General features: G+C 46.2%; 1 long non-coding RNA gene across 1 annotated transcript; it reads right to left on the bottom strand.

Moving 5' to 3' along the window:
* Nucleotides 1-17231: 17231 nt before the first annotated feature.
* Nucleotides 17232-22405, bottom strand: LOC116737865. The gene is made up of 2 exons (XR_004343147.1): nucleotides 21208-22405; nucleotides 17232-21115 (listed from the first exon to the last, which is right to left on the bottom strand). It is a non-coding gene; the product is annotated as an uncharacterized LOC116737865 (long non-coding RNA).
* Between the last annotated feature and the right edge of the window lie 4396 nt (nucleotides 22406-26801).

Genomic DNA, 26801 nt, shown 5'->3' with positions numbered 1-26801 from the left:
CCTAATGATTGTGTTTCCCTGAAAAGTTAATCAATGTCTAAACGAGCCAGTCACAGACCATCACAGAGGTGCAGTGAAGTTGGACTCTGAGTACTTGTTCCCAAGAGCCACGTCCCTGGGGTCAAAGCAACAGGAAAGCTGCAGTGAGGATCCTGGGCCTCTTGCTGCTGGGCTCTTGTACACCTTATGCAAAGCTCTAGAATCCAAACACAAGGGGTGCACCTCCTGGGCTTTATGTGACCTGTCCAACCAGCACATCTAGCTACAGCCCTGCTTTCCTCAGGCCCCTTCACACCTTGACCAGGGAACCTTTGTGCCCACTTCATTAGGGCTGTTCATCTTTGAGTCATCAGCCAGAGGGGCACTCCATCCCTGCAAACATATATTGAGCAAATATATATTGAGCATATTTTGAGGATACTGAGGGGAAAATGGTGAATGAGATCCCCTAGAGCCACTGACAGGAGAGAGAAGGGAGACAACAAGGCAATTACAATCTGATGTGTGAGGTGCTTCATGAGGGAGCCTGACTCCTGAACACGGCCTTGGGGATCAGGGACACCTCTTAGAGGAACAGACTAAAGTTTGAGCAGAACCTGGAGGGCAGATGGGGTTTGCCAGTTTGGTGGGACCTCAAACATGTCCACATCCTCACCACCAAAACCTGTGAATGTTATCTTCTATAGACGCCAAAGGGTACTTTGCAGGGGTGATTAAGTTAAGTATCTTGAGATGAGAGGTTATCCTGGGTCATCTGAGAGGCCCCAAATGTAATCACAAGTATCTTTATAAGAGGCATACAAAGGGAGAGCTGACTTTGGCCAAGGAGAAAGCAAGCTGACCACAGAGCAGAGATTGGAGTGATGTGCTTTGAAGATGGAGCCGTGGGGCCCCTAGAAGCTGAAAAAAGCAAGGAAATGGAGTCTCTCCTTGGAGCCACCACAAGGAACCAGCCCAACCAATACCTTGTCTTGAGCCCAGTGAAACAGATCTCAGACTTCTGGCCTGTAGATGTCTACGAGAATAAACTCGTTTTGAGCCACTGTGTGGTAATTTGTTAGAGCAGCAATAGGAAACTCATACAGTGGGTGTGGGGTTTGGAGACAGCGAGTGGCCCAAGCAGAGGACCCAGCATGGCAAAAGCTAGGTACAACACATCTATGACTGTAGCCAGAGGGCAGGGTTGATGTCAGGGAGTGGAGAGAATGGTGCAGTAACAGCTCTGACTGCAGAGGTACTTGAGGCCAAGACTCTGACCCTATGGGTGACATCATTGAGCTTGGGTTTCTTCTAAGGGCTCTTGGAGCCACTAAGAGAATTTTGAGCAGGAAAGAGACACTATCAAATGGTGCCTGAGGAAGATATCTCTGGCTAGCAACGTGGAGTCTCAGTTGAGGAGGGGGACCATGGCCACCAGAGGCCGAGGGGCTGCAGGCAATGGTCAACCCTGGGTCTGTGGCTTTAGCAGCTCCCATTGGATTTCCAAAATCTCCTCCAAAGTTCTAAGAGCCCAGATCAACTTCACTTCATTCCATTAAATACTGAATCATTCTTGACTTGCACAAGAGTACCCAAGTTAGTTCTTTATGGTAATTGCCTACGAATAACACTGTGCTAGACTTGAGTTTTTGAGATGTAAAATTAGGCTATGCAGGTGGATTTTTCCAACTAGATCTTATATAACCATAACGAGGAGCCTAAATAGCTTGTGACAGCAGCTGGGCCTGGAACTGGTAGGCTGGAATTTGGGGCCTGTGCTTCTGTGTCTTTAGTGGATTGCATCCACTAGTGCTGACGCTCTCCGGTCTCTGGACCCTTCCTCAGGTGCCAATGTCTGCACCAAAATCTAGGTTTTCTTGTACTCTTCTAGATGCTCCTAGGTCAAAGTTGATTCAAGGGTTACAAACCCAACTCCCTGTAGGCACCAGTCAAAACAGAACAGAGATTGGTGATGCCTGCCTAAACGTGTTTGAATTCAAATGATTAAAAAATGCATTGCTGGCAGCCTCAGGCTGACTTTGTAACCCTGATGAAACCAAGCCCTTTTCAAAATCAGCCTTCTCTCACAGCTTTACCAGGACCCCTTTCAAAAGGGGAACCCACCTTATGGCTTTTTAAAAATTTGAGTTTTAGGATGGGGCGCACTAGAGAGGAACTCTCTGCGTGGAGCAGGTGCCAGAATCTTCCTGATGTACAGGCTTGAGCAATTGAAAATACCAGCTCTCCCTCCTTGCCACCCCAGCTGCACCAGCCAAGGTTTAGATAAGGTTTAAAGGACATTGTTAATAATAAACTCAACCACTTAGGAGAAGTCGTAGGTTCAGAATATGAACTCAAGGCTGGGGTATGTGGCCAAGGAGAAAAGCTTTTGAGAGAAAAGCTTTTTCTCTTAGGCAGTGGGAATGTTGTAGCCCTTCAAACATAAATAAAAGCCAACAATGCTTCGTAACAGAATGCCTTATTTAAGAAGAGGTCTGGGAGTTCTCTCAGCCTAGTGAATGAAACCTGTGGTAACTTTTCTGGGCAAGCTCATTTCACTAAAGGATTCAGGGTAGTGAATGGTGAGAGAAGATGGCAACTGAGTAAATTAGCAAAGAACAAGAGGCCTGGAGCTATAATTTCTGACTTCTATTTATAATTTTGAGATCTTCCATCTGCATACCTGTAAAATGATGATAATTAACTTTGCCCAAAACTCTGTGCACCAAAAAGTTTACTGAGATGAGAAGTGAAATAATATCAATAAAACCCAGCAAAGTGGGCATAACTATTATTTGCGATGAAAGAGGTATTCCTCCAAGATCTTTACATATTAATGTATTTAAACCTTACAGCAAACCTAGAAGATACTTTGGGATAACCCCTATTTTTAAAGGTGAGGAAACTGAGGCAGAGTCAAGGCAAGTATTTTGCACAAAGTTACAGTAGTCAGAGCAGGGATTTGAACCCAAGAAGTTGAGCTGCAGAGTCCAGGATCTTAACTACTACTGCATTTTACAGCCTTGCTAGAAAAAAAAACCCCAAATGACTGCCCAGCAACTGTCTCTAAAAATACTCAAAGCAGCAGAAAGAGTTCTGCATTCCAAGAAAAGTGTAATAGTTGTATTAGGCCAGCTCTACACAGATGACAGTGATAAACTCTGGACAAAGCATAAAAAAAAAACCTGTGTGAAGGCACTAGAGCATGATCATAAGCAGAAACCAGAGGAGAGTTGACACATGGAAGAAGAGATTGACTATGGGGGAGCTTCCTTTTAAAATATTTTAAAGTTTTATGGGGTTTTACCTAGTGGTAGACCTCAGTCAGGTGTGCAAAATAACTGTAATTTGGACCCAAACTGGAAATCTTACTGGCTTGAGAAATCAGATAACTGAATTTGGGGCTGCCAGCGCAGCTATAAAGTGAGGGGGGAAACCTAGAAAGGATAGAGCCAAAGAGAGAGAACCCCAAGTTCTGTATATAAACTCTGCTCAAATCTCTGGCTGACTCCTGAGCTACATATGTATAGGGCAAACTCCAAGCAGTTAAGCTAAGGCTGAAAAATCAAACAAGGGCTCAGTTGAGCATTTGACTTTGGCTTAGGTCATGATCGCACAGTTTGTGGGTCGAGCCCTGTGTCAGGCTCTGGAATGACAGTTCAGAGCCTGGATCCTGCTTCAGATTCTGTGTCTCCTTCTCTCTCTCTGCCCCTCCCCTGTTTGTGCATGCTCTCTCTCTCAAATATAAATAAAAGAACAAAACAAAAAATGCAGCTGCTGCCTAATGGAGGGGGAGTTTGAAGTTGGAGTTCAACCAAGTTAGTTGCTTCTTAAAACAACAATAATAAAAATCAACACTTTACTGAAAAACATGCCAGAAACTGGAGTTTGTACAATGTATCATTCACAATGACCAAATTCAAAATCATTAGACGTTTCAAGAAGAGAGAATGTAACCCATACTCAAGAGAAAAAGCAGTGAATGGAGACAGACGTTGAGATGGTCCAGATATTGGAACTGGCAGACAAGGTCTTTAAAGCAGCTATTATAATTATGCTCAGAAATGTAAAGGGGGCTCCTGGGTGGCTCAGTCAATTAAGTGTCCAACTCTTGATTTTGGCTCAGGTCATGACCTCATGGTTTGTGAGATCAAGCCCTGAGTCAGCTCTTCTGACAGTGTGGAGCCTGCTTGGGATTCTCCCTCTCCTCTCTCTCTGCCCCTCCCCTGCTCACTCTCTGCCCACCTCTTTCTTTCTCTCTCTCAAAATAAATAAATACATGTTAAAAAAGAAGAATGTAAGGAAAAATAAGTTCACAACCAATGAAAGATATGAAATCTTAGCAGATAAATAGAAACTATTTAAAAAATAAACAATTTGAAATTGTGGAACTGAAAAATACAATATTAAATAAAAATTCACTGAATAGGCTCAATAGAAGATTGGAGATGACAGAAGAAAGTATCAGTGAACACAACGATGTATCAACAGGAATTAAACAATCTGAAGAACAGAGTGAAATGAGGTTAAAAAAGTGAACAGGTGATCAGAGACCCGTGGGACAGTATCAAGAAGTCTATCTTCTAGAAGGAAAGGGGAAAATGAGTCATGGAAAAATGTTTGGAGAAATAATGGCCAAAATTAATTCAAATTTGATGAAAGACATAATATTATAGATACAAAAATATAAAGCAAACCCCAAGCAGGATAAATATGAGGAAAGCCACATGTAGATATGAACTCCATCTTAGCTCAAAATCAAACATAAAGAGAAAATCAGCTAGAGAAAAATGGCACATTACAAACAGGAGACTAATAATATGACAGCTGATGCATTTGGGAAGGACAGAAAAAGTGGAGATCAGAAGTCAGTAGATCCTCTCTAAAGTGCTGGAAGACAAAAAAACCCCTGTCAACCCAGAATTCCATATTCAGAAAAATACACTTCCTGAAATGAAGGTGAAATAGATAGTTTCATATAAATGAAAACTAAGAGAATTAGTCATCAGCAGAGCTGAACTATAAGAAATGAATAAAGAAAGTTCTTTCATGCTAAAGGGAAATGATATCAGCTAGAAACTCATATCATCAGAAAGGAATGATGGGTACTATAAATGCTAAGTATGTGGACACATGTAAGAGTCTATTTTTCTCTTAATATCTTTAAAAATACAAATGAGTATTTACAGCAAAATTTATAACATTGTATTGTAAAGTATATAATATGTAGATGTAATATACATGACAACTAGAGCATACAGATGAAGGCAATGAATGAAACTATACGGTTGCCAATTCTTACATTTTTGTGAAGTGGTACAATGTTGACTCTAGGTGGATTATTTTAAGTTAAAGATATTTATTATAATCTGTAGAGCATTTATTAAAAAAATACAAATAGGGATAGGTAAAAAGCCAGTAGATAAATTAAAATGTAATTAAAAAAAAAAACACAAAAAGCAAAACACCCCACCCCACCACCCACCCAATAAGCACAGCTAGCTCCAAAGAGAGCAGGAAAGAGAAACAAAGGAATAAAAATAGATCGGACAAACTAAAAACAAAAACCAAATACCCACACCAAACATTAATTACATTAAACATGAATCGACCAAAATGCTCCACTTAAATTAAAAAATTATCAGACTGGAAAGAGAAAAGGAAGAACCCCCTTTATTTTATTTTATAAATTTTTTTTAACGTTTATTTATTTTTGGGACAGAGAGAGACAGCGCATGAACGGGGGAGGGGCAGAGAGAGAGGGAGACACAGAATCGGAAACAGGCTCCAGGCTCTGAGCCATCAGCCCAGAGCCTGACGCGGGGCTCGAACTCACGGACCGCGAGATCGTGACCTGGCTGAAGTCGGACGCTTAACCGACTGCGCCACCCAGGCGCCCCAGGAAGAACCCCCTTTATGCTGTCTACAAGCACAATATAAACGTAAATTCAGAGGCAGATTGTAATAAAGGTCAAAAAAGATATATTAACACTATTTATAAAATGAACTCATTCTATGAGATCATCATAACCCTGATACTAAAGCCAAGGAAAGCTATTACAATAAAAGTAAAACACAAACCAATATTCTCCATGAACATGGTGCAAAAATCCTCAACTAAATATTGGCAAGTTGAATCTCAAAAGTAAAAGAAACAACTCCATTAAACACAGGCAAAAGACATGAACAGATACTCGACAAAAGAAGATATACCACCAACCAACCAGCATGTGAGAAAGTGTTCAACGTCATTAATCACCAAGGAAATGTAAACTAAAACCACGATGAGATACCACTACATACCCACCAAAATGGCTTAAAGTAAGATGACTAAAAATGCTAAATGTTGTAAGGATGCCAAGCAACCAGAACTCTCATACATTATTAGCAGGTATAAAATAGTTCAAACACTTTAAAAAAAAAAGATCTGGCCAGTTTCTTACAAAATTAAACATATGTCTCTCCTATGCCTCAGTGATTCTACTCCTAAGTGTTTACCTAAAAGAAATGAAAACATATCTCCACAAAAGCCTCATACAAGAATATCCATAGCAGCTTTATTTATAATTGCTAAAAATGGGAAACAACCTAAATGTCCATCATCAAGAGAATGAGTGAACAAACTATGATATATGCATACAAATGGAATAAAATCAATAAGAAACTAATAATAAATGCAAAAAATGATGAATCTTTAGCTGAGTGACAAAAGCCTTACACAAAAAAGAATATGTGCTGTACAATTTTATGTATGTGAAGTTCCAGAATAGCTGCTGTTCTGGGAGTGGGGATAGAGATTTAGTGGGAAGAGGTATCTGGAACTCTTTATGGTAATGTAAATATCGCATATCTTGACGAGGGTTTGGGTTCCACATGGACATGCATTTGTCAAAACACATTGGTTGGTACATTTAAGATTTGTGCATTTTAGTTTTTGTAAATTCTACCTGGAAAAAAAAAAAGATCTACAAATAGTGAACTTTAGCTGATGATTTGCAGGCTAAAATGCTTATAGGCGAGGAATGCTGAGATCTGCAACTCTCTTAGAAATGTAACAAAGAGCCTAAATGTCCATCAACTGATGAATGGATAAAGAAGTTATAGCTTATATATACAATGGAATACTACTGGGCAATGAGAAAGAATGAAATCTGGCCTTTTGTAGCAATGCGGATGGAGCTGGAGAATGTTTTGCTAAGTGAAATAAGTCATACAGAGAAAGACAGATACCATATGTTTTCACTCTTATGTGGATCCTGAGAAATTTAACAGAAGACCATGGGGGAGGGGAAGGGGAAAAAAAAGTTAGAGAGGGAGGGAGGCAAACCATAAGAGACTCTTAAAAACTGAGAATAAACTGAGGGTTGATGGGGGTGGGAGGGAGGGGAAAGTGGGTGATGGGTATTGAGGAGGGCACCTGTTGGGATGAGCACTGAGTGTTGTATGGAAACCAGTTTGACAATAAATTTCATATTAAAAAATGTATCAAAGATAAGATGGAGGGATGTTTGGATAGATATGTGATAAAGCAAATATAGCAAAATGGTAACAAGTGTAGAATCTAGATAAAGGCTATATGAGTGACCACTGTATAGTTCTTTCAACTTTTCTGGATTTTGAATTTTTTTACAGGTTGGGGGAAAAAAAGAGTAGAGGATAGAGTTAAGTGGGGGGAAAAAAGTGAAGAGGGGTCTTAGATTCATAGACAACCAAAGGAATATACGTGGGAACTTTGAGATATATTGAAATGTTTCGGGCACTGTTTCCAAACATGGATAATCATGAAAATATCACAGAGAGCCTTTAAAAATCGTACTGATGCATAGGGGCACTTGTACCCCAATGTTTATAGCAGCACTCTCAACAATAGCCAAATTATGGAAAGAGCCTAAATGTCCATCAACTGATGAATGGATAAAGAAATTGTGGTTTATATACACAATGGAATACTACGTGGCAATGAGAAAAAATGAAATATGGCCTTTTGTAGCAACGTGGATGGAACTGGAGAGTGTTATGCTAAGTGAAATAAGCCATACAGAGAAAGACAGATACCATATGTTTTCACTCTTATGTGGATTCTGAGAAACTTAACAGAAACCCATGGGGGAGGGGAAGGAAAAAAAAAAAAGAGGTTAGAGTGGGAGAGAGCCAAAGCATAAGAGACTCTTAAAAACTGAGAACAAACTGAGAGTTGATGAGGGGTGGGAGGGAGGGGAGGGTGGGTGATGGGTATTGAGGAGGACACATTTTGGGATGAGCACTGGGTGTTGTATGGAAACCAATTTGACAATAAATTTCATATATTGAAAAAAAATCAGAATTTCCCAGCTCCCCTCGTAGAATTCCTGATTTAGGACTAATCTGGGATGGACTGGGAAATATTTTTTAAAAACTCACTGGGTGATGCCCTGGTAACTATCCATGTTAGGAACCATTGGTCTAAGAGGCCATAGTTGCTTTTATCTGCAAGGAGTACTATGAAGGATACTACATACAAGCAAAATCAATTACTATTTCCATTTTTGGTAATCTCTGTTCACCTGTTCACCTTGCACTTTGACAACAGCTTAACACTGAGCAATTAGCAACAACTGATTCCAGCTCATCATTAGTCCAGGTATAATGTAGTCAGATGTCAAATGTGGGCCCTCCTCATTCATCTGCTGAAAGGAGTCGTGGGCATGCTACTCTCAGTAATGATAAACTGGACTTCTGGGCAATTCTGAAGACACCGCAACAGGTGGATGATGTGAGTCTCCTCTTGTGGGATCTCGAGCCTGGAGAGGGATGACATGGTAGGGACACCAGGGCGTCTTCTCCCTGCCCCCACACCTATGGCAAGCTAACTTTGACTTCTAGGTAGTTTCCCAACCTGGGGATCCTCCCCACCTCGTCTCCATTTATCGCAATGCTCCAAAGCCATCAAGGTCCCCCTTCCTACTAAGACTTCCCCAACTCCCACTGAGCGGAGTCTTACTGTATTGATAATCAGCACAATTCTTATTCTGCAGTATTCCTTTTTGTTGTTGTTGTTAATAAAACTGATTATTCTTTAACATCCATACTTTCTGTTTCTGTACTAGATATGGAAGGTGTGGCGAACATTTGCTATTTTTTCTGGCTTCCCTGAAGCCATGTTTGGGGAATCCCCCACCTCATGAATGAGTGTTTGTCTCCTACTAAAAACCAGAACCTTCCAGCCACTCTATTTTACAGCCTCCCTTGCAGCTAGGATGTGGGCATGTGGCACAGGACTCTTGCCCCTGGCTTTGAATTGAAACTCTTAGAATCCTAGGCCTTGCCATGGTGACAGTGGTGTCCTCACCAGCTTGTTCCTGTGGGGTTACCTGGTGGTGCTTCCTGTTCCCCAGCTTCTCACTGTTTCTACCCATTTTCTGAGCCAGGGTCCCAGCGCAGCCTCCCAGCTCTGATTTTTTTTTTCCTAAGTTTCTTTTCTTCTTGAACCAGGCCAGAGTTTGTTTGTGTTGCTTGCAATTAGACAAGTAGATTTGATCTATATAAGCATTCAAGATACTGAAAACTTAAGAATTTCAGATTCAAGGTAAGACTCAGAATCTATACCTCACTTCAAGAATTTTCCTAGCTGTTTAGGCAGGCATGCTTATTTTGAGATCTTTTGTGTGGTTCTCTCTTTCCAGAGGGCTTGTCTTAGCTCTCCATCCAGATTGCAAACCCTTGAGGAAGGGCTTGTTATGAATCCTCTTGTAGCCCAGTAAGAGGCTGGCCTGTAGTTTTACTCTGTAAATACTTGCTGATTGATTGAGACACTAATAAATCCCTGCGAGAATCCCTTCATATTTGGTTATCTCTTAGCTCATTGCCTGAGAGCTCACTTAAGCCTTTTCCAATTTCCTTCTAGTGTTTGGCTTAAAATTGTTCCCTCATAAAAAGTTTAGATTTTCTCTTAGCCATATTCAGATCTCTACCACAATGAGTGGTAGGCTCCTTCCCTGCATACCTCAAGGGTTCTGTCACCTTCCTTTAAGCTGAGAAAACTCAGGAAGCACACCAAGAATTGTTGACATGGCCTTTACCCCGGAAAACAAAAACCAAAAACTGCACACAGACGTTCTTTTTGGCCAAGCCACTGTCAAGGCACTCAAGGTCAACATCATGAACTTACCAGTATCAGCTCTTCCTTGGAAAAGGTACCTGCACTCATGTCTTCTTTCCTGAGTCACACCAGGGGGTCTCTGCCCAGCTGAGAACCTGAGAATCTGTGGATTTTAAACATCAACAAAACAACTTCTTCCTCTAGAAATATCCTGAGGAGCAGGGAGGTTGGTGTTAACTAAAGCTGCTGTCTCTTCCCCATTTTTTTTTTTTTTGCAAATATGGCCTGGATCTGTGACCTCATCGATCAACCTACCATCAGGGATAGAAGGAGTACTGACTATGTGCCAGGATGTGGCCCAAAGAAATAAAGAAGTCAAAGCCCTACCCTTAAGGGTGCCAGTTCAGTTCAACAAATATTTATAGACTGCCAACTTAGGCAAAAGGGTATAGGATCGTGTGCCAAAACCAGGGGTGCGTCTGGGCTTAGAGCTATGTGGTGGGTCTGCCAAATCTCTGCTACTAACGCAGGAGGCCCCAGGGTATGCCACAAGGCCCCCAGGGTGGAAGGGCCAGGGTGCCAGCATCCTGTGCCAAACAGCTGACCATGGTCAAGCCACTGACAGTGCTGATAAAGATGCAGATTCCTGGGCCCCACCTTCAGAGGCTCCAGTCTTGGGGGAGGAGACCAGGAATCTGCATTTTGATTAGTGCCACTGGTGGCTCTCACACAGGCGTTCCAAGGACCACACTTGGAGACCCTTTCATCTTCAGAGGCACCTGGGGTAAAAATTTCACCCAAACCTCCTAAGGCCACACTGTATCTGTAAGACAGAGGAAGTGATCACTCGTTTTAACTACAGACACTAAAGAGTGGATACACCTGGTATTTCTACATGCTCCCCAACTGCAAGGACAAAGTGCGTCTCCCACCACTTTGTGGCTAAAAGCTTCTATTAACTAACAGGGAGAGCAGTTTATTGCGTCTGGCATAATTCCAGTAGTTTCATCCTGCAGAAAATCTAGAGTTTTTGCCTTTGGAGTAGATGACTCCATTTAAGGCCCTCTCACCTGGTCCTGATAATAGCTACCGCAACTCAAGAGTCCTGAAGGATATAGAACTCAAGAAATCCACTTCAGCCTCATCAGAGGGGGCTCCATGGTGGAATCAGGCCATTGGTGGGGTTAAGATGAGCCCTGATGAAAAGGGACAGATCAGGAACTCCAGGCTGGGAAAGCAGCAGGAAGGAAGGTTTTCAGGCAGGAATGCCCCTCCTTCCCTGTGTGAAGACTCCAGCCTCAGGCAGCACAGGGGAGCCTCCTGGCTGTGTGGAGCGGGGAGGACAATAATGGGGGTCCTGAGCTAGATGAGCTAATCCCACAGCAGACTGCAGATGGAAGTAGGAGCCAAGGAGGAGGAGGATGGCACCTAAAAGTGCCCACATGCTGGGGTCTCGGATGCGGTGAGGCCCAGGCTCCTGTGAGGGCCAACCTGGGGAGGGGCAGTAGTGGGAGGTTCTCACCGGGAATTGTGGGCAGAGATTCAGGCAGGAGACTGTCAAGGTGGAGAGGGCTGAACCGAGAAATGGGGGGGGGGGGGCTTACCAAGTCACCGCCAAAGAGTACCAGTCAGATCTTAAACCATGAGACAGTGAGGGAGGGTGTCAGGACAAGCTGAGGTCAGTCCATAGATTATCAGTGGAAAGCAGATCCTGGCTGGGAGGCACTCACAGTGAACAATTAGGAAGAGAAATGGGAAACTGAGGTGATAAAAAAATTGGAACGCTTCTCACCATAAGCTAGACAAATCCCCATGGACCACTATACAGTTTCTGAAGACGCCACATTTGAACTTCCCTTCCCCCTTGGCCCCTCCCCCATCTCCAAGCCAAAAGTTCACATTATTCCACAGGGCCTCCAATAAATGTCTGATGCTTTCCTAAATCAACTTGACTTCTTTTGTTCCTTGATAGGTGGGAGGAACCAGCCTCATCTGGGGTGAGGGTGGAGGTTACAGGACCCTCGTGTCAAGGTCTGTAACCCCAAGCCCGGTCCTGTTTTCCATTAACAATATTAAAGCCAATGCATCTGAATGGGATCCTAAGAAATTATCTGAAGATTAATATCACAAGACTGATACTGAGCACAAAGCTCTGCAATGTATTTGTGCTCAGAGATGATGTTTGCTAATGTTTGGTTTTTATTTCCCTTGGAGCTGGTACACATCAGTGAGGCCTGGGGATAATGAATAACAGCATGGACAATAAATTTTAAAATAAACAAAATAAAAACTCAAAGAACGCTAATGGAGACCAGTGCTGGGATGTGGCACGTGTTGCTAAGACTGTGATGATGAAACCTTAGTGAGCAGATTCTATTATCTGGCCCTTAAGAAGCAGTAGGTGGCTGCCTCTTGATTGTATTAGTTCCTGAGTTATAAATTCTCAACACATCACATTACAAATGTGACAAACAGGGTGAGAACAGGAAGGCAAGGGAGGGCAGACTTGGGAAGAAGACGGGGTCTGCAGCAGAGGCTTTGGGCTTCCCACTAAAACCAGTCTCCCCTTCTTGCTGGGTGAGAGCTAGGCAATGTTGCCCCACTCTTGAAGGTAAGAGTGGCTGAAGACTGGCCAACTGACTTCCAGCCAATGGAGTGTGAGGAACGTTTGAGACAGCAGCACGCTTCCTTTATGTTCTTGTTCCCCTTCCACTTGCTCAAAGTCCTTGGGGGATGATGAGGCCACAACTAGAAGGAGCTTGGGTCCCTGAATCACCCTGCAGCATAGAGCTACATGCTGACCTGGAATATCCACCCTGGAATGTTACATGATCTAGAGATACACTTCTAATGTATTTGAGTTGATGCATTTTGGGGTCTGGTTGTTATGGTGGTTTAGCCTGCCCTCACTAAAACAGGGCCAATGCAGCATACCCACCACAGGAATTCTGGGATGGGAAGGAGGCCACAGAAACTTTGCTTTCCATGAGAGCTCACTCCGAGGGTTTCTGGAGAATACATGTAGAGGACTCTGGAGCTGATGGTCAAGACCCGGGACATGAGAAATAAGACCGTTGGGGTGTCTGGGTGGCTCAGTTGGTTAAACGTCTGACTTGGGCTCAGGTCATGATCTCACGGTTCGTGAGTTCAAACCCTGCATCGGGCTCTGTGTTGACAGCTCAGAGCCTGGAGCCTGCTTCGGATTCTGTGGTTCCCTCTCTCTGCCCCTCCCCCACTCGCATTCTGTCTCTTTCTCTCTCAAAAATAAACAATAAAAAATGTAATTTAAAAAGAAATAAGACTGGGCGCCTGGGTGGCGCAGTCGGTTAAGCGTCCGACTTCAGCCAGGTCACGATCTCGCCGTCCGTGAGTTCGAGCCCCGCGTCGGGCTCTGGGCTGATGGCTCAGAGCCTGGAGCCTGTTTCCGATTCTGTGTCTCCCTCTCTCTCTGCCCCTCCCCCGTTCATGCTCTGTCTCTCTCTGTCCCAAAAATAAATAAAAAACGTTGAAAAAAAAATTAAAAAAAAAAAAATAAAAAGAAATAAGACCCTCGAACAAGGCATGGAGTGTGGTGGGGGCTGACCCTTTCCAGAGGTGGGAGAGTCTCAGGGCTCTTCCTGGGCCATGCCTGAGACAATTGGAGGAGAGACTTTAAGTGTGATGGTCATTTCAAAATGCTCTCTGGAAATTAGGGCCCATTTCTTCAGTGGAAGGAACCAGAGGTTAGTCAAATAAACAAGCCAAAGAAATCCAACACTGCAGGCTTCCTCTGAGGGGCTTGGTCTGAATGCAAACCCAGGGAGGAGCTGATGGGTTACAGAGAAGTGCAGCTGTAGTGGCCCAAGGCACCAGAGACTCCTCTATGAATTGGTCCCTGAAAGGCACCAATGCAGAGATCCTTAGTGGGATCAGGAGCAGCTGGCCTCAATGAGGCCTCAAGGGACTGTGTGTAAAGGCCCCTGAGCGCAGCAGCAAGGGGCTTATCTAGGAACTTGTGAAAAAGGCCTGAGATGCGGGTACTCACGACTCCAGTGACACACCCTTGACACGCTCTTGAGGTTGAACTCAAGCCCTTGATTATCTCCTCCAAGACTCTATAACCCTAGGAAGTAAACAGCACATTTCAATACACGTTAAATCACTCTGTTAATGGCATTCCAACCATGCTCACGGGTACACATTTGTGAAGATTGACTCAGTGGAAAGACACTTCCAAACTGGAGGGAAAAAAACCACGATACTTTTCTCTGAAATGTTCATTCAATAAATATTTACTTAGGTGTTACAAAGAGAAATAAGGCCAGCCTCTTGCCCTGTGGAGCTAAGAAAGTATGAGTGTGATTTTCCAAAGCAGAGGTAGGTATGTCAAGAAGAGGAAGGAGCAATTCAATAAGAAAAGGAGCATTGAGGTAGAGAAAGAAATGAAATATATTAAAATTCAAGAATCTTGTAATGTGTGTACAGTGAGTTCGATTATATTCCAGAATGAGTCCACAATTTTACTTTTAAATTCTGTCGACATTCTAAACGATTTAGCTTGACATGAACGGCATCTTTGTGCACACTCAACAGGAACTGAATTTTAATTTGCATGCTTGTAAAAAGCCATACAATTACTTCCCTACCCCAGAGAAGGTGTGAACCAGGCCTTTTGCATGGAATTTCAGCCTGGTGGGTTTGAAAGCAGATATGTCCTGTGCACCCCCTCTTCCCCAAGTTGGGGGGGAGGTGATGGAGAGGCTAAGGGAGGGATGGGGACAGGAGGTGAGGCTAGACTGTTAGATCTTTGCACTCGGGAGGTCTCTTGCTCTTGTTGGGAGAGCTGCAAATCCCCAGGACAACTTAAGTGCTCACATTAAAACACAAAACATCCAAAGAAAAATTAAGCTTAAAATATTATTTGTAAAGCTCAACATACTTACCATGCAACCCAGCAATTGCACTCCTTGAAAACTTCGTACAAAAACCTGGCTGTGGATGTTTATAGCGACTTTATTCATAATTGCCCAAACCGGGAGGCAGCCAGGATGTCCTTCAACAGGTGAACGGATAAACTGTGGTATATCCAGCCGGTGGAATAGTATTTGAAATGAAAAGAAATGAGCTATGTAGCCATAAAAAGATGTGAGGAAACTTACATGCATATTACTAAGTGAAAGAAGCCAGTCTGGAAAGGCTACATACATGCATAATTCCAACTATGTGACATTCTAGCAAAGGTAAAAACTATGGAGGCAGTAAAAAAATCAGTGGCTGCCAGGGGTTGGGGCAGGAGCTGGGCAGTGAGGAGTTAGAGAGGAGGGAGGGACGAGTAGACAGAGCACGGAGGAATTTTAGGGCAGTGGAACTAGTCTGTGGGATACTGTATAGGTGGACACATGTCTTTATACATTTGTCAGAACTCACAGAATGTACACCAAGAGTGAACCTTAGTGCGCACTGGGGACTGTAGTTAATAATGATCGGTTCATTGTGGGTGACAAATGTATTGTGCTAATGCAAGGTGCTGGGGACAGGGGGAGTATATGGGAACTCTGTACTTTCAGCTGATGTTATTCCATCCTCTGTGCTCGAATGTCAAACCCCACAGTCTAAATCCAGTTAGTCTGAGTGGCCAATCCAGAATTGCCCTGGCAGCTTCAGAAGTCATTTGGACTAGCCTGTTTGTGCTAACGGGAGAGTTACCACTGGTCTTCGCCGACTGCTGGGAAAGCCAGGTCTGCTGCATTCTGGAGTCTGGCTGATTCAGCTGCTCGCACTCTGGGCGTGGGTTATGCAGCCCTGTGGCCCTTGCCTCTGCTGGCCAGAGAGGAGGAAGGACAAGCAGGGCTGAGAAGGGAGGTGGGCCGGGCAGCTGGAAGCTCGCAGGCTCCAGGGGCAGCAGGTCTGGGCTGGAGTCCCAGGTCTCCTCTTACTCATCCATGAAACGGGTAATAATTGTACATACTTTATGTGGCTCTGGAGGGAACGAGTGAGATGTCAGTTATAAGACAATGACCACAATGCCTGGCATGTTGAAAAAGCTTAATGAATGTTGTATTTATCACAACATTTATTAATACAATTTATTGTATTAATTTATTGATTAAATAAATTTTATTTATTTAATAAATATTTACTTATTTAATTATTTTCTTGATTTATTACATTTATTAATGAAATTTTTTATTAATAATGACACAAAACTAGAATGAAAAGTATAAGAAGAAGAAGAATTGTTACTATAACTCCTTTCTCATGGGTGTTTGGCAAGGAATAGCTACAAGGAGAGAACATGTATAAATACCTGCTCAGGATAGAAGCATAGTTTACAGACAGGAAATGGTAGCTCTATGATTACAATGTTATGTTATATTGTTCATAGTCATGACATAGCAAAGGATAGATACAGTTGCTCGAAAAACCCATGGTAAACTCTCCCTGGGAGTCCTATTCACAAAGGTTGCAATTCTAAAAAAAAAAAAAAAAAAGTCTGCTGATAAAACAGTTACCAGAAAATCCCATTTGGGTTTGCATTGTTATCTGGCTTTGATGGGCAACCATCACCTAGGCGACATTTCTAGAGTCGCTGCTCTGAGGTGCGGTCAGCTCCCTCCCTGGCCAGCTTCCACGCTCCTCCAGCAGGACCATTTTTTATGAGCTGACAGGAGAGGACCTCATAGACAAGCAGCCCATTCCATGGTGGGACTGCCGGGTCTGCAGGACATCGATGGCCACTTTTACTCCTCACAACGGGGGCCCAGCAGGCCATCAGAGCCCAGGCAGGGGGTCACAGGCCTCCAGCGTTGAGTGAGCGGCTATCCTGGCCCTTAGCAGGCATGGACTCCAGCGGGCTCTCCCTGGGGACAGACATGACCTCTAGACTCTGGCCAGCTGGGCCCAGTGTCCTTGATGTTTCTCCCTTTGTATTATTGGGGCACAGGAAGCAGACCTGGGGATGCCTGAGCTTCAACTCCTGCTGCGGGGGAGGGCTGCCTCCATGCTCCTAATGTCCTGGGAACTCCTTTTTAAAAACTGGTCCAAAACATGAGGAAAAGGGACTCTGGCCTCTGACACAGATCCTATGTAGTGGTACGCCTCTGGATTTTTTCCTTCCAAGACAGTGCGAGGGACCCCAGCGCGTGATAGGTTAGCCACACACTGGCTTGGCTTATACCATAAATATTTTTTTATGAATATAATTTATTGTCAGATTGGCTTACATACGACATGCAGTGCTCATCCCGGGACTGGACCACCAGCTATCTGGCTCTTTTGTTGCTGTAATAAAGATTCGCAAAGAGTGTTCATGGGGAAAAGAACTCCTGCCATGGGCACCACGGGGAGGCACCGTGACTCACATTAGGCAGACAACATCCCAAGGTCCTGTCCCATCCCCAGCAGTCCCGTAAGGTTCTGGCGAGCAATGGAAGGCAGGAGGGCCTTAGTCAACCTGGGAGATGGCAAAGACTGGGCCTCTCCAGGGCCATCCCTCCTCCGAACGTCCCTCCACTGGGAACTACGTGACACGAGCAAAACTTAAAAGTAGTCAAAGTAGTGGCTAGTGCTTAGAGTGTTTACAGTGTGCCTGGAGCCATACCCACCTCTGCAGTAGAAATGAGCAGAGCTAATATTTAGCAGGTATAACCTGGTACTGGCTGGGGTTCACTTCATAGGTTGGCGCCAAAGCTAGCTATTAAATGTTGCATCACCCAGTGCTCTAGCACTGGTCTCCGTTGTACAGATTAGGAAACTGAGGTTGAGAGAGGTAGCAGATCAGACGGCTTGTCCATGCAGAGTCTGCGTGCAAAGCCAGGTTGTCTGACTCCAGACCCGGGCACTCAGGCTGTGCGTCCGCGGCATCCTGGACTCGCTCTCGGAGGAGTGGCCAGTGAGCACTACCCTGGCACAGAGGGCACGAGGCGAGAGCTGAACGGCCGTGCCCCAGAGCAAATGTTGGCGTGAGCGTGCTGTCCTCCTGCAGACACCAGCCTGTCGCACGCCTGCACCCCTGCAGGCTGGTAAGTCAGTGGGGTGTGGCTCGCTGTCCTCCAAGAGGCTGGGGACGGGGAGCTGGCTGGACTTCAGAGGCACCAGCTCTTCGACAAGAAAAGGCCATTAGACCTAAGGAGGAAACCAAGAGAAATGGGGCAAGAGGGATACCAGACGCAAGGCCCGTAATCTTGAAAAGAAAGTCAAGTTTTAGAATCATCTTCCCGGGTCGTGAAGCTGGGACGTACCTGACACATTCCTCTACCTGCTTATTAGGTTCAGAGTGGAAAATTAAAGGACACGGCAGACCTGACTGCTGTCTAAGCCCCGGATGTTTGTCATCACTGTTCTCTACTGCCCCCCTTTTAGGAATTTCAAAAAAGGAGAGGGCGGGAGTTGGTCTGTGGCTTTCGTATAAATTTATTTTATACAGATAGATTTCCTCAGCACCTGCTATGCACCAGGAGCATCCATTCATTCATTCAGCTGATTTATTACGGGCTAAGCCAGGTGCTGGACCCTCACCAGCGGGGCAGGCAGTGGTCTCCACCTCCAGGATCTTACAGCACCTGGAGGCGCTGGAGGAAGGAGGAGTGCTGCCGGGGGGGGGGGGGGGGGGGGGGCGGGGGGGCCGGGCCGGCAGGAAAACTGGTTCGTGTTGTTGAGAATTTCCTGTGAGCCAGACTCTGCCCCGTGCAAGGTGGTCATATCTCTGAATCCTCTCAACAGACTGTCGTTACCTCCATTTTATAACTGGGCAAATTAACATTTGGCAAAGTTAGGCAATTTGCCCCAAGCATCACGGCCAAGTACACACTGGAGCTGGGTTTTGAACTCAGATATCCGACTCCAAATCCTGTGCTTTTATTTGCCGCCTTATATTTCTTGCCTTGCGCTTGTATTATTATTAGCCCCAAACGTGCAGGGAGCCACTATCAGTCCCATGTAACTGATAGGGAAACTGAGGCTCGTAGGGGAAAGTGGCTTGCCCAGGGCCTCTCTGGTTGGAGCAGGGATCTGAGCCCAGGTTTTCTGGTGCCACATCCAGGGCGTGTTACTTCACAGAGCTCCTCTGGGATACAGTCCTGGGGCCGGGAACAAGGACGAGGGAGGTCCCCCTAGAGCCGGTTGGGCCCCATCCCAAGCACTGGTATAACATAGGTTGTGTGGATGAAGACTGTTTTGCTAATGTGTTTAGGGTGGGCATCCAAACATATCTTGAAGTGCTCCAGGAAGCTGGGTAGCTGGAAGGGGATGGCCTGAGGAGTGCAGGTGGGCGCCCAGAGAAGCACTCCATCAGAGAAGGTGACTTCTGATGCTTTCGTGCTCTTCTCTTGCACTTCATGATCCAGGGCTGGACCCTGTGATTTTCCCCATTTCTGTGTGAGAAGAGAGAGGTTGCTGATTCACAGTGAAAGGAAATGGCATCAGTTCTGAAACTTCCTGTTTGTCTGGTATCTGCAAAGATATCTGTGTTATGCAAATATCCTCACTCCTGAAAAATGCAGGCATTTTTCACACACACACACACACACACGCACATGCACACACACCCTTGGCCTGGCCCTGTGCACTGGGTCTCCTCTGTACCTAGTAAATTGAAAAATGATTCCACTAACACGATAGCGGAGGTGCTGGGGGAATCTGCTGTAGGAAATTATGATCATTAAACTAGCAGCGTTTGCATTTGGTCAAATTGCTTAGCAGATGTCTCTTCCAGGTAAGTCCTTGCTCTGGCCCCTAGCCCAGGGCTGGTTTGCTTTCCGCCTGGCAGAGCCTGGGAGTCAGGGATCCCTTATGAGGGAAGCAGATGTGCGGAAAGCAGGCCCCATCCAGGCCTCAGGCTCCCGTCCAGCCCAGGAACGCCATCTCCTCGTGGCTTGGTTTTCCCTAAAGCAGCTCTTGGAATGTGCCACATCCTGCTCCCAAGCTCCACGTAAGTGGAGATAATGACGGATGTTGAATATTTTCTGTTGGTTCATTATGATCTTTGTGCAGGTCTTTCTTTCTTTCAAGGTCAGTTCATGTCTGAGCCCAAGGCTGTGGTCTGCTGAGCTGGTCGGTGCTTCCAGAGAGTGATGACCTCTGGCAAGGGCCCGAGACCCGGCCTGCGCCACTGGCTGCTGGCTGCCTCTGCAAACTGAGGAGTTTTTTTTAAAAAGCTGAATGTAAGCTTCAATTTTAATAGGTGAAAGTGAAAATGACATGTGACTTCCAGAAAATTCTCACAGATTCAAAAGAATTGTTCTTTGTCATGAGTTGAATAGCATTCTTCAAACGGCTGAACGCTTTTCTCATATTCAGAGTTGCCTAAATTAGGGGAAATGGATATGAATTGCTGCAAGACAGAAATCTGGTTAGCCATAAATGAGTTTTTTTTTTTTTTTTTTTTTTTTTTTTTTACCCTTTACTCTCTTCCTGCCCCCATCCAAAAGCCCTCACCTGGGCAGTGGGAGGGTGGCCGTTCCTCCCTCTGTCTAGGAAGGGATGAGACTGAGGTTCCAGCAGGAGGGTCTATCACTTGGCCCAGATTCTAAGCCAGTGACTGCCTCACTTCAAAAGGGAGTGGCCCAGAGGCAGGAGCATGGACTGGTAGAGGTCAAACTGAGTGGACATCTTGGTTCTGCTACTCACCAGCTGTGTGACCTTGAGCAAGTTTCTTAACCTTGCCAATCCTCAGTCTCCTCACCTGTAGAATGAGGTTTTTGTGACGATGACAGGAGACATATGTATGTAAAATGGTTGGGTCCAGGACCTGGAGGCCTGAAGGTCAGTAAGGGAGGGGTCATGGTGACCACACCAGTCTTCGATAGAGCCTCAGTCACTGCAACAGGTCACATGGGATCTGTCTTTGAAGGAGAGGGTTCCCCAGAGACTGCTCTTGCTTTGGGGATGTCTGTGAGGAAAAGGATGGGAGGAATAGCAAACATTTTTGTGAGAAAGTTTCTCTCCGCCCCTTGAGAGGGGTCCAAGGTCAATTTCTACACTTCTCTGTGAACTTGACCTGTTGTCTCTTTGCTGGCTCAGGCTCTGAGGAAATGAGAGATCAGCCTTGTGCTTTTGCAGTCCTGCAGTGGTGATCTGAGTCTGTAGAGAAATGGAAACAAATGTTCTGATGTATAACCCATGTGAAGCAACTAAAGACAGAGATTGAGCACATGTAGCCACTGAGCACTTACTGGGCTCCTACTGAATGCCTGGTGCAATGTCAGATATGGAGATCTGTCATACTGGAATAATAGCTGGCATGTGTGGAGTCCCTACTGAGCACAAGACACCAGGCTGGGTTCTTTGCAAAGAGCGTTCCATTTAATTCTTCCAGGAACCTCTCAAGTGGGCATGAGTAGCCTCTTTATCAACGAGGCACAGAGAAGTTCCTTGCCCAAGGTCACACAGTAGCGGGTGGGACCGGAATGCACCTTCGGTCTGCTCTCAGCACCACCACTCTGTGGGCATGTAAAACGTACCCTTCAGCCTATAGGAATTAAAAAGCCAGCGGATGACACACAACAGCCCCAAATGCCGAAATAAGGATGCAGACGATAAAGAACCCAGAAAAGAAACACAAAGAAGGCAAGGCAGCGAGGGGTGACTTCATGGAGGAGGCAGAGTGGGAATGGGATCAGAGTATGTCTGGGGAATGGGAAGGTGGGGACAGGAGGGCAAGTGGGGGACACTGAGAAGGTGCAAACCTCGAAGAGACCGGACATGGTTTGGTGGCCCATGGGCTCGTCAGGGGCCACTCTTGGTAGCCTTGGAAGTGGGGACAGAGCCCTTGGAGAAGGGTGCTGGACTGGACTTTGGGTGTCTGTCACCTGCTGGGTTCAGGATTCTGGGGAGCCTGATCCTCCTCCTCCTTCCAACTCTGTGGATAGGGTTTGACGCGGGTGTCTGCGGGGCCGATCATTATCTGGGGAGCTTCAGAGCTTCTGCTAGTTAATTACTTGCATCTCACCCCTGTGGACACTTTAGTCAGCTGAGCCAGGTAGGTCAGGTTGGAGCAGTGGGTGCTGCAGAGGAGAGAGGGGGTGGGAAAGGGCAGGTCTGCTCCCCTCCCATCCCGACGCACCCCAGCAGGGCTTGAGCACAAGTTTCCCAGAGGCGGGGGTGGGCACACCCCTTGCTCTTCGTGTAACCGGCAAGGCCCAGGCTCCCCAAGGACTCGGCAGGGGTCAAGGCCCAACTGGGCGGGGCTTCCCAGGTGGCACACCCTTGCAGCCACGCTGAGACTCTCTGCAAGCTGCTTCAGGGCTCCAGAGGTCCACGATGGGGGAGAGTTGGAGAGGGGGACGCTTGACTTGCCCCCTACTCCTTCGTCCTCCCATCTGCCCCAACTCAAGCCGCGGAGACCATGGCTCCAGAGCCCAGGTGTGCAAGTCCAAGTCTTCTCTGCTCCACCTCCCAAGCGGCTCCCCACCGCCCCCTCTCCTCCAGCGTCCCGTCCCCCTGATCTCCCTGCCTTGGCCACTGCAGTGGCCTTCTACCTTGTCCCCCTCCCCTCTTCCACACTCAGTTCTTTCCAAGCCATTCTGCCTCAAATAGCCAGAGGACTAGTGATAAAACATAAATCACCTTCTCTCGTGCTTCATCAGCTTCCTGGTCAGCAGGGCACGAGGGGCCCTCCCCGACTGCCCGGTTCTTGTGCTAGCTTTTCACTCATTCATTCACTCAACACACATTCACTGAAGGCCGATCGCATATATTTGGAGACACTGGTGACAGAGGCCAAACAGACAAAACCCCCGGATCTTGTGGAACAAAGTGTTAAAGTGTTAGTGGAGAAAACAGAGTGAGGCCAGGAACTGGGGAGAGCAGAGGACGGGGGTGGGCATCGGGGAAGGCAGCATTTGAGAAGGTGACATTTGAACAAAGACCTGAAGGAAGCGAGGGAGTGAGTCATGGGGATTGTAGGGGAAAACTTGTTCCTGGCAGAAAGCACAGCAGCTGTGCCCTGAAGTGGGAACACGCCTGGCTGTTTGGGGGTATTTTCAAGGAACACCCTATCACCTGCTGGTCCGCTGGGTTTCTTCTCTAACACAGTTTCTCCGCAATTTGTAATTTATGTGTTCGGGATCATTGTGTGTCCTCTGCAACAAGCTGTCAGCTCTCCAGGATAACGATGTATCTCACTGACGCCTGAATCGCTGGTGTCTACCACAGGGCTTGGGTGCTTGAAGGTGCTCAGCCGATGTGTGTCAAAGGAGGCAATGTAGCAGACAGCTGGCATACAGCCAAGGGCACGTGTGAGGGGGTCCCTGTGGAGCTTCTGGGAAATGACTGGGGCCACCCCGAAGGGAGTGAAGGTCTACTTAAGGTGGAGGGTGTGTGTGTGACGGGGGTGGGGGTGAGTCATGTGACCTGGGCGTCCGTGCGACCCTACTGTGCATACAGGCCAGTGACCTTTGGGATTCCCAGCTGCTATGCTAGTTCATGGAAGGAAAGAGAAGGGATGCCTTCGTCTTATTAGCTCCCATACCTCATTTTAAGTGGTTCTCTCCCCCCTCTTCCTGCTGTTCATCTCCCCAGGGCTGGGATACAGCCTTCTAACAGAGGAGATGAGACGGACTCTGCTCACAGGTGCGGGTCTCATGCCGACGGCTCTCCCATCTGTGGCCGTGGGGGCCCTTCTTCTGGCTTGTACATACACATCGCTCCTGCTCTCCCAGCAGGTGGTGTGGAAGACTTGAGAAGCAAATTCTACCTTTAACAAGAATTTCTTGCAGACACTGGAGAGACCCTGATTCTGTTTTACTATGACTGGCTTGCTCTGGTTGTTGGAATGTTAAATACTGATAAAGAGGGGAAGATAAAATCTTGCTGCCCCCCAGGGCCCAGAATTTCCCCATTCTTAAGCCCAGTCTTCCTTGTCTGAGAGAGAGAGAGACTGCCAGTAGCCTATTCTAGACCCAATTTCCCCTTCTGCCCTACCAAACGACCTAATTTGGAGAGGGGCAGCAACATAGCCAGATAAAAGTCTACATTTCCCTGTGCTCTTGAAACTAGGGATGGCCGATGAGGTATAAATGGAAGGAGTTGGATGGGGTTTCCTAAAAGCTCTTTATAGGGAGCTGGGAAATGTGCTCTTGATTCTCCCTTCCCCTGCTTCCTCTCCCTGGAACACTAATAGGATTGCTGGTGCTCCAGCAACCATATTGGGCCACAAAACAACCTTGAATAAGGAAGCCACACTCTAAAACACTGACTCTCTGTCCTTAATAGTGAGAAAGGAGAAAGCAGATCCTGACATCTGGAAACTGGCCTTACACTTTCAGCTAGGCATTAGTCTTGTTTGAAGCTGGCCTAGATGTTTTCTCATTGAACATAAACAATCTCACAGAATGCCATCAGTCAAGGTCACTCTGCAATTGCGATGAGGTGAGTCAAAACAGACTGCCTCGTAATTTTATTTAAGCACAGACAAAAACCACCACAAAATACTAAACGCCTTCTACTCTTTGCAAATATGAGTGATGGCTGCTTCTTTACCAATTACACATGTAACTTGTATCTGGTCTACCTTCTTTATAGGTAAGAGTTATGAAGATATTCAGTCATAGAATTGTCCCATTTCCTGAGAGCATCCACTCCAGAACAAATGCCTGATTTCTTGGGCTCTCCCTAAATTCACCTAACCAAAGCCCAAGCCCTGCCAGTCCTATCAAACCCCTTTTTATTTATTTATTTAAAAAAAAATTTTTTTAATGTTTATTTATTTTTGAGACAGAGAGAGACAGAGCATGAATGGGGGAGGGTCAAAGAGAGAGGGAGACACAGAATCGGAAGCAGTCTCCAGGCTCTGAGCCGTCAGCCCAGAGCCTGACGCGGGGCTCGAACTCACGGACCGCGAGATCGTGACCTGAGCTGAAGTCAGACGCTTAACTGACTGAACCACCCAGGTGCCCCTCAAACCCCTTTTTAACTGAGATGGTCCACAGTTACCCAAGGTGTGCGGTCTCCCTCGCTGCAGTGAGTATAGGCCAACTTGTTCAATTACAGGTATTTGAATAAGTCACTTAGGGATTGATTATAAGGCAGGCTGTGGTTCAGCGGGTCTGGAACAGACCCCTTTCTGTATTTCGAACAGGTTCCCAGCGATGCTGACACTGTTGGGCACCAGGCCACACTCTGAGTAGCAAGGCAGTCAAGGATGATGGATTCAAATGCCAGAAATGCCTGAGTTTGACCACAGGGCCCCCATGTGAACCCTGGACTGTTTTCTGGAGAAAATATGGCAGGATTTGAATGAACTCACTGCTATCTGGTTCCCTATTACCAGCAACCTGACCTAAACACATTATCCTCCTCCTTAGACAGATATGTGGTTCTGGCTGCAGGAGCCATTGAGGAAGCCTTGCAGTGGCCAGGTATGTGCAGGCCTCAATGAGGCTTGGGCGATTATTGACCAAACTTGCTGCCTTTGAGGTGAGATTATAAGCAACAAGAGAAACCAAGTCATTCCACTTAGTGGACTGGTTGAAAATCCTCCAATAGTCCTAGGCTGGTTCCAGGTCCGGCTCTCGGGCTGGAGGACCAGAGATCTGGGAGGTTCTAAATCGTCTTTTCAGCTCAAGTGGTCTGCACCTGGCCCACCTCACCACCCCCCCCCCACCCCAGCTCCATTTCTCACCATCCCACACCTGCCAGCACCTGGATGTCTCATGCTTCCTTGCCTTCACTGTTCCTCATGCTGAGGATGCCTTTCCCACGCTCCTTCACCTGGCCAGCTGCTAAATCCTACTCGGCTCAGCCTCCCCGTCCCTAACACTGGCTGAGTGCCCCTACTCTGGACTCCCAGGGAACACCGCCTTCCTCTACCCTGCTGCTTCTCAGCTTACAAGCATTTATTTATTTTATGTTCACCTCCCCATTATCCATTAGCTCCTAGAGGATGGGAACCATGTTGTATTTATTTTTGTAGCCCCTGACACAGTCCCCAACACTCAGTAAATATGAAACTGAACTGAGCCTCCAATCCTCCGCAGGCTGCCCCTTAATCTGTAACCAGCTGGAGGAAGGTTCTAACACAAGAGTGAAAGAAACCTTGTGCTAACGTTTCCCATTTTAGGTGATGTGACATTGGGGGTTCCCAGGGGCTTTAGGTGTGAAGCTGTAGGTCATACCCCACTCGGAAACTTGGCCCCCAAGAAGAGAAAGGTAGGCTTCTGAAAAACCACAGAGGCATGAATTAGTGTTTAGTAAGTGACTATTAAATTGAAAGTTAGGGCTCTCAAACTTGAATGGGTCTACGAATCACCCGAATAGCAAATGCATTTTAGCTCCCAGGTGAGTCCTGCGTATTGAGGTCTGCAGCATTGGTATCATCTCACAACTGCTCAGAAATACAGATTCCTGGAACCCACCCCAGATCTACTGACGCAGACTCCCTAGGGGTCCGACCCAGGCATCAGTATAAAACTCCGGGTGATGAAGGCCAGATTCCCGGAAATGGTAGAAGCGTGGTTAATTACAGTAACAGCTCCCTCCGAGACAAGAGGGCTCACCTGGTTCTAGGTGAGTTACTTGCTTTCCAGTCTCATGACTGGACCTTTGAGTAGGGAAGCTGTTGAAAACAGAGACCATGAAAAACCACAGTGAGAGAGAAATGCTAATGACATTACCTGACTGCTACTGCTGCTGCTGCTGCTGCTGCTGCTGACAGTGAGGCACCAGGGCTAGACCCAAGGAAATGTGTACTGGGGAAACATTTGTAAGGAAATATGCTAAAATCCTCATGGTAGGTGCATTAGGAATAATATCCCCCTTTTCTCTAATT

The sequence above is a fragment of the Lynx canadensis genome, chromosome F2 (genome assembly GCF_007474595.2).
Source record: "Lynx canadensis isolate LIC74 chromosome F2, mLynCan4.pri.v2, whole genome shotgun sequence".
In the NCBI taxonomy this organism is placed as follows: Eukaryota; Metazoa; Chordata; class Mammalia; order Carnivora; family Felidae; genus Lynx; species Lynx canadensis.
The sequence above is the reverse complement of the archived record's forward strand: the minus strand, read 5'-3'. Positions and strand labels throughout refer to the sequence as shown.